Source organism: Phaethon aethereus (genome assembly GCF_964289735.1).
Source record: "Phaethon aethereus genome assembly, chromosome: 2".
Taxonomy (NCBI): domain Eukaryota; kingdom Metazoa; phylum Chordata; class Aves; order Phaethontiformes; family Phaethontidae; genus Phaethon; species Phaethon aethereus.
In genome coordinates this window covers 55,626,141-55,633,616 of record NC_138582.1, presented here as the reverse complement: position 1 = coordinate 55,633,616, position 7,476 = coordinate 55,626,141, and positions in this window count along the sequence as shown.

Genomic DNA, 7,476 nt, shown 5'->3' with positions numbered 1-7,476 from the left:
GTGCACATCTTCTGATTACTTTTTTTCCCCAGACAAAAAAGAATGTTAGCCATATTCCATAACGGTATATGATATTATTTAAGTTACTATCAGAGGAGAAGATGATAGACAATCCTACAGAAGTCAGTTGTTTGGGGTTTTTTTTTCTTTATTTGGTTTCAGGGTTTTTTTGCTTCATAATAGCATTTCTCAGGACAATTTTGAATAGTGAGCTCTTAATGTTTGCAAAATATTTAAAGAGGAAAAAATATCTAGTGTTACACACATTTTTAAGAATGTACAGATATTCATTAGTCAGAATGAAAAAATCATAAGTCACAGAATGCCATCACTTTGTCTTACTGAAAGTGTGAGGACATCAGTCACTCGGTACATACCTAACTATTGTTTGTATGCATATTAGGCAACTAGCTCCAACCAGGACCATCAGTTTTGCCTTCTCTCCTAGACCATGCTATAATTTCTTTGCATCCTAGAACATATAGGAATGTAAACAATTTCTCCATCTCTTACAAAAATCAAGGAAGATCTCTTTACTTGAGTGGAGTAAAGGAATGATCTGTGAGGTGCTCTCTAAAAACGTATTACTATTATATAGTGGAATAGTAAACTGATAAGCTAAAGAGTTTCTAAATGAACTCAAGATGTCAGCTTTGAATGAAATGCTGTATTGTCTAGTACTCTTAATTAGAGTAGGAATAACTAGATAGTGCTGAAAGGCTCTTGTAAGCAATTACAGTATTAATTTTTAAGCTTGTAGCATAACTTTTCAGTTAGGCATATCAAAATGGTTTTTTAATGGCCTGTAAAAGAGGTGGTGTTTGAACTTGTCTTTTTCTTAATATGTAACATTTTGGTTTGTTATTATTTACTTGGAAAACATACATGTTTTCCAAGTCCTTTCTCCCTGCTTCCCGGATTTCTTTCCACTAGTGTAAAGTTATGATCAGTTGTGGGGAAATATAAACTGTACTTGCAGCACTTGACACCTCCATATGTATCTTGAGGCCCAGAATACCCCTTCTTGGCATTGCATGCTTTATGATTTGGTACCTGCCCCAGAGAACTTGCAATCTAGATCAGATAGAGCTGAAAGAATTTTGTTCAAAGCCTCATTGGGAACCTCTGTCAAAGATGGGGGTTAAATTAGTTGTATTTGTTTCTCCTCACAATTTTCCTCTTTTCCAGTCTTTTACATCTTAAGTGCAAGATCACAGCATATAGGAAAACAGACAGTTCTTCACAGTCTGTGCTGAATTAGAATGCTTCTTTTTTTTTTTTTTTTGTAAAATATCTTTGGCTTATATAAAAAGTAACTTTTAATCATCGTTTATGTCATGACTTGCAAATACGTTGTATGTAACTGTCTGAAAAGTGATGAAAGGACACCTTCTGGTGTGAGTTTCAGTGCTGCATGTTACATATATCCACAGTGAAAAGTCTTTCAGGCTTATACAAATGAGTGGGTGATATATTTGTGATCAAATTCAGTTCTAAAATGTGTGCATTAGATGTTGTCATCCCACACTGGGCAAATTCTAAGAACATAACTAGCATACTGTATCCTAGTGATTTTTGCATCTGCTAGTGCTGATCAGGAGCACTTTCTTTATGAATCGTTGATCTCATTGAAGTTGCATTTTAAGGTTCTGCAGTAACGCAAGGATGTCATATCTCACTGTTATATAGACAAGCAGAGATTTTTTTTTAAAATTGTAGATAAAATTATCCACTTCAACCATAGTAAAAATGTTGCTGCTTTGGAAAGAATGTTTCACGTACTTAAAAATAAATTTTTATTCCATCTAGCTGCTATCTCATCTTGGTTTTTAGAAACACTCTGGTATGTAGTAACATTAGTGCTTGCATTTCAGTTTGTACAGGCAGGCTGGTTTAATAGGAAACTGTCATGCCATATCAAGACAGATTGTCTTTGTGCTTGAGGATGGACCTTAAGAACACTTCTGGGGGATTTTTTTTTTTTAATTTTGGTAGAAATTTAATCTTTTCTTGCGTTTATATTTCAAGGGAATTTCCAAGTAAAGGATGCTAGCTTCCCCTTCCTAGTTAAGCATTTTATTGTTATCAGTTTCTTTCAGCTTTACAGTGATGTAATTTGACGTTAACTGCCAGAAGTTGTCCTGAGTCTTTTCCCAAAACTGAGGGACACTTCCTTATTGCTGCTATCTGTACTGAGTGAGCAGATAAGATTTTTAACTGAGGAACTGGCCATTTCTTTATCTAAAGTGCTTTTTAAGTTCAATACCAGAAATGTAAATATCTGAAGTAATAATAGAAAAGTCTCCAGTGTACCATGTGACATTTTTGCATTGGTCTATGTGGCTGAAGCCAGCACATGCTAAGCCAGGCTTAGGCCATGTCTTTAGGTTTACTTGTCTTTTTTTAGACTGCATTAACTGTCTCCCCAGGAAATGTACTTCTTCTGGATTGATGGTTATGAAAGGCCTTTTAAAGGAAATGTGTAAAGAATTCTTTGCAAAATTCTTTCAAAGTGCTTCCAATAATTAATTGTAGCTGAGATTTCATTAGAAGTGGAAGTAATTGTCTCTCACTTGGCTAACAATAGAATTTAGTTCGTGATGTGAACTGAAATACAATGATTAAAAAAAAATAAAAATTACTTGGTAGTGACTTCAAAGCCTTTTACTCCCCAAATTAAAAGAGTGTGTGTGTTAACACAAACAAGAAATCTGTGAGGCTGCTTTACAGGTTTGTCATATCCCATATAGACAGTGCAGACATGCTATTGTGTGCTAGGGGAGAACAGCTATATCCTTCAGACACATGTGATCTGCGTATTTATTAAAACTCAATAATGCAAGTAGATTGTGTTTGGTGAATGATTAAGCCTATGCTACTTTGCTCAGCTATATCTAATTTTCCCCTTCCCAACATCTCATGCTATGAATACCTTTGTGTGGGAATTCTGCAAGACTAGCATTTTTACCTGATTTTCTAATAGAATAGCCAAGTCTTATATGCAAATTAAATTTATGGATGTTGTTCTATTTTGAAACTGTTCATCCGTTCAACAATATGGAGAGTTTGTCAAGTAAAAAAAGGTTTCTTGTTTATATGCACTATATTTAGAACTATTTTATTACATTCCATATATGTATTTTTCAGAATAAGTGTATTTCTGTTCTTGTCAGCCTGAAGATACGTGCAAGTTTCAGATCTTATATTCATGTATCCATTCTAAAGGTAGCTAAGTTATTCACCACTAATAGATCAGGATTCGTTTCATGTTTAAATACATGACTATGTTCTTTTGCTTTGACTTTTAAATCCTGCAAGGTTGTAAGAAAATACAAATATACCTGAGGTAGATCAGTGCCTGGACAGAAACCTTTTAAAATGGGGAAAATAGAAAGGTAAGGGACTGCTCATCAGGGAAATGCTTAGTGCTTTCTAGAAACATAGAGCAGATGAAATTTTTCCTCTTATCTAATTTAAAAATGAGATAGATGTAATTTCTATTCAGAAACTTTGTTTTCTGTGGTACGTGTCTCCAAGTAAGTTCAACCAAGGATGATGTGGCTGTAGAAGAGTTTGTGCTGATAGAAATAGGTATGTCAATTGTGGCAGGCACTTGTGTGGGATGTGCCAGAGCATATTCCAAAGGAGTGGACTCTTGCACTAGCCAGTTACTACTTTTCAGTACCTTGAAAGAAGTTAAGGTCTTCTTATACATAAGGACTTTTTGTGTGTATGTAACCTAAGTTTTTGATTGAACTGATAATTTTAACAGTAAAACTCACTTTATGGACTCTTAAAGTATTCTTTGTTCTCACTGAAGTTACTTTGTAAACACAAAAAAGGTAACTTTAAAAAAAAAAAAAAAAGAAAATGCTCGAATTAATACAAGGAAAGATGCCGTAATACCAGAATCAGATGATTCATAATAGATCATACAGATATAACTGTTGACACATTCCAAAAGGGCCAAGTCCAAATAAACTCTGGATTTCCTTTCTTGCTATCTTTTTTTTGTTTTTCCTTGGAGATAAAAATGTACTTAAGCTGAACTGAAAAATATTCTAAATTGAATGGCTCTTGACTCCACCTGACGGGAGATCTTGAAGGCATTAAATTTACCATCTTGCATTGTGGAAGGAAAACTAGACATTTGACTTTATTAATTTTTAACCATCGGTTTAGTGGTCAATGCATTGCTTTTGTATCACTGGTGTTTCTCTAACATCTATTAACTGCTTGGGTTCTTGTACCATGCTATTATTACTTGCAGTAAGGTTTTTTCATTATTTTTACTTTTTGGATGTCTGGGAATTGCCAATAAAAATTGCCAAAAAACCCCACTGTCTTTTAGTCTTTTTCAGAATTTTTGAGCAGAACTTGATTTTCAGTTGTATATAACTTTGCTGAAATGAAAAATTTCATTCAAAGTTATATATTGGCCACTTCAGCCTTTATATGGAAAATGTTAGCAAGTATATTCATTTTATTGTATGAGGTGAAACTTGATATTTTTCCACTCTACTAGAGGAAAAACTATCTGTTTTCTCTTACAAAAATTCTTATGTCCCTTTCAGAAGAGATCTGAGGCAGATGGTCTCCATTCAGTATGTCTTCTGTTACTCATGTCTAAATTTATTTTATTTCAGCAAACTTGTTAGCCTTTGAATTAGGTTTAAAAGTCCATATTGAGAATGGATAGACTTTTGCAGTTAAAAGTAACAGAGGTGCTGTATTGAATATATTTTACCACAAGCTAGAAAGAGCCGAGCTTTATTTCCAGATTCAGTAAGCAGATGTTGCAGACCAGGGCTAGGATCATGAACTTGGGCACAGGAAAGTGTTTTCAGTCCTAGTCTGATTTTCGTAATATCAATAGGAGAATTGGGAACTCTTCCACTTTGTTTGCACCCAATAGACAAAGTGTAAAAGGTGCATGAAAAGTGGTGGATTAGGAGTTGGAGTTGAGGCTTGGGGAGAAAGGACCTTTTCCAATGTCAGGATGGGGTGTGAGACTGAGAACCATGGTGCTTAAGTCTTTGTTGATAGTAAGTAAAATGATTTGCTGCAAGATGGGGTGAAGGAGACAAAAGAGAGCATGAACAAAAGTTGTCCCATACTGGCCGTATCTCTTAGGATATGTTAATCAGAGAAGGATTTGTCTCATTTGTTTGTCTTAGCATATTTATCCTGATCTCTGAGTGAATTGTGATTCTGTACTGATAGATGCTCATATCTACAGGATTTCTGCTTCCTTCCTTCCAGAACTTAGAATGGCACGTACTGATGAAAGCTGGGAAACGTCCTGTAGCTATGTTCTGGCCATGCTTGTTCTACAGTTCCTATACAGTACAATTAAATCACTTAAATGTAATTTTCACAGGCAATCAGACTTTTTTTTTTCTAATGACCGTCTGGGATATGTAGATCTGATTAGCAGCTACACATGTAGCCTATGGAAGCAATGTTTTGAATATGCAAAGAGGTAAAAAATTGAGGGAAATTCTGCAAAGTCAAATTTTAACTATGCTAAAACCCCCTATATTTTTAATTCCTAATCTTCTGGCCTGAGTTTTCCATTGCATAGGTGAAAAGAAAAAATACTGTGTCTCTGGGATGCTGTAAAACTAAATTAAGTTGATCAAATACATTATGAAGGTTACTATAGAAAAGTACCATTTTAAAATGGAATCATACTTCCCATCAAGGGTTTTGACTAATAAGCAGTGGGATAAGGTGTGTAGACCCACAAAGAGCAGAGAAATAAAGAACACAGGATGATGACTGATCTTTGTCAGCAGTATTAAGTTGCATGAGGCTAGTGAAAAAACTCGTATGTGCTTTCTGAGGCTAAACTGCAGTATAATCTACCCACACCGAAGAGCTGGATTAAGGTTGTGTGAAAAACATTGTTTCTAATACTTCCAAATTTGGGGTATTTGCTTTTCAAAACTAAAGTTAATTTTCCTGTGTAAATTGTAAGTAAATAATATAGTACTTGGAGAGAATTATATTTTATTTACCTTATTAATATTGAGAAATAAAAGACATGGAGGCTTACTAAATGTGCAAAGCTTATTACCTCTCTAAATCTTACTTTACTGTAGTGACCGCAATTTTATCTGTATTCTAGAAAGGCTGTCTTCTAAAACACTTTTAGAAGCTTTGAAGAAAATAATGTCAGTCTGAAATACTGAACAATAGAAATAGATAGAAAATTGTACACAAAACCCCCCCATAAAGCTAAGTCAAAAGTGTTTGAAAAGAAGCACTGTCTTAATGAAGCTGGCTTTCATTCTGCTCATAACTGTGTGTTTTTTACCATATTTTAATGGAACACGCATGATAAAAGAATGATGAACAAGCAGAGGAAAATTGAGTGTCTAGTAGTTCTTAATATCCTATGAAAATACTTGTCATGTCTGCTAACAAAACCGGTAATTTTTCCTTTGAAGAGCCACATTAAGTACAGAGTTACTCAGTGTGTAGAAAAGGGCCCAGAGACAGTAGCAGCTTATTGCAACCTTACTGCAGATGTAGCAATCTCAGTACTCAATTTAGGAGTTTGTCATCAAGACTGATTTAGTTTTGGCCTTGAGTGTAGTACATTAACTATTTTGGAAACCTGCAAGCCATTTGACTGCATCCAATAATGTGATTCATTGTCCTTGCATCAGAGCCTAATGCATAAATTTACAAAACTTGGGGGATAGAGTGAAGATGGTAGTAGGATCCTGGATTATTTTTTAGCTTGTAATTCAAGAAGTAGTCCTCCACAGTCTTCTGTAACAGACACAAAGTAACACCATGGGGGTGAGTAGATGCATGGGTTTAAGGTAATGGGAATGTGTCTATCTTGAGGGAATGTTAATGGTCCTCGGAGAACATCTGTCCCATTGAGGGGTAGAATTGTTTCCTGCTACTACTGCACTTCCTCAGTTACTTCACCTATCCGTGATACTATTTAGAGAAGTAATGACATTTCAAAATTCCTCAGATCAAAAATTAATTCTTATTCTCAGTCATGGAGCTAGCTTGTATGTATTGTCCACACACCCAAATTATACTGCTTTAACAATTCAGTTTAAAGAAAGAAGGAAAATTTCCACAGGAAAAAAAAAAATTATTTTGGTGTGCCTTGTTTTTTATAGTTTGTATTAAACTTGACATCAGGTCATTTGCCTCTTTATTGTTATAATGTGATTTCAAAATGGGGGGAAAATAGCCCACAAATACCAGACCCTGAAATGTCATCAAATTTGTCCTATAAAACGTGACTAGCTAGCCCAGTGAAACCACCAGCAGAGGGAGTGGGCACATGGAGTGGCAGCAGGCATGCTTGAATTAGGTGTTCAGCAGGCTGAACTAGGACTTTGAATGCTGCTACAGGTGGTAGAGTTGCAACTGTAGGCGAAAAGTCTCCAAGGGAGCTAATGTACACTTTGTTTAAGAATCATTAACTAAATCCCTGTTTCTTTT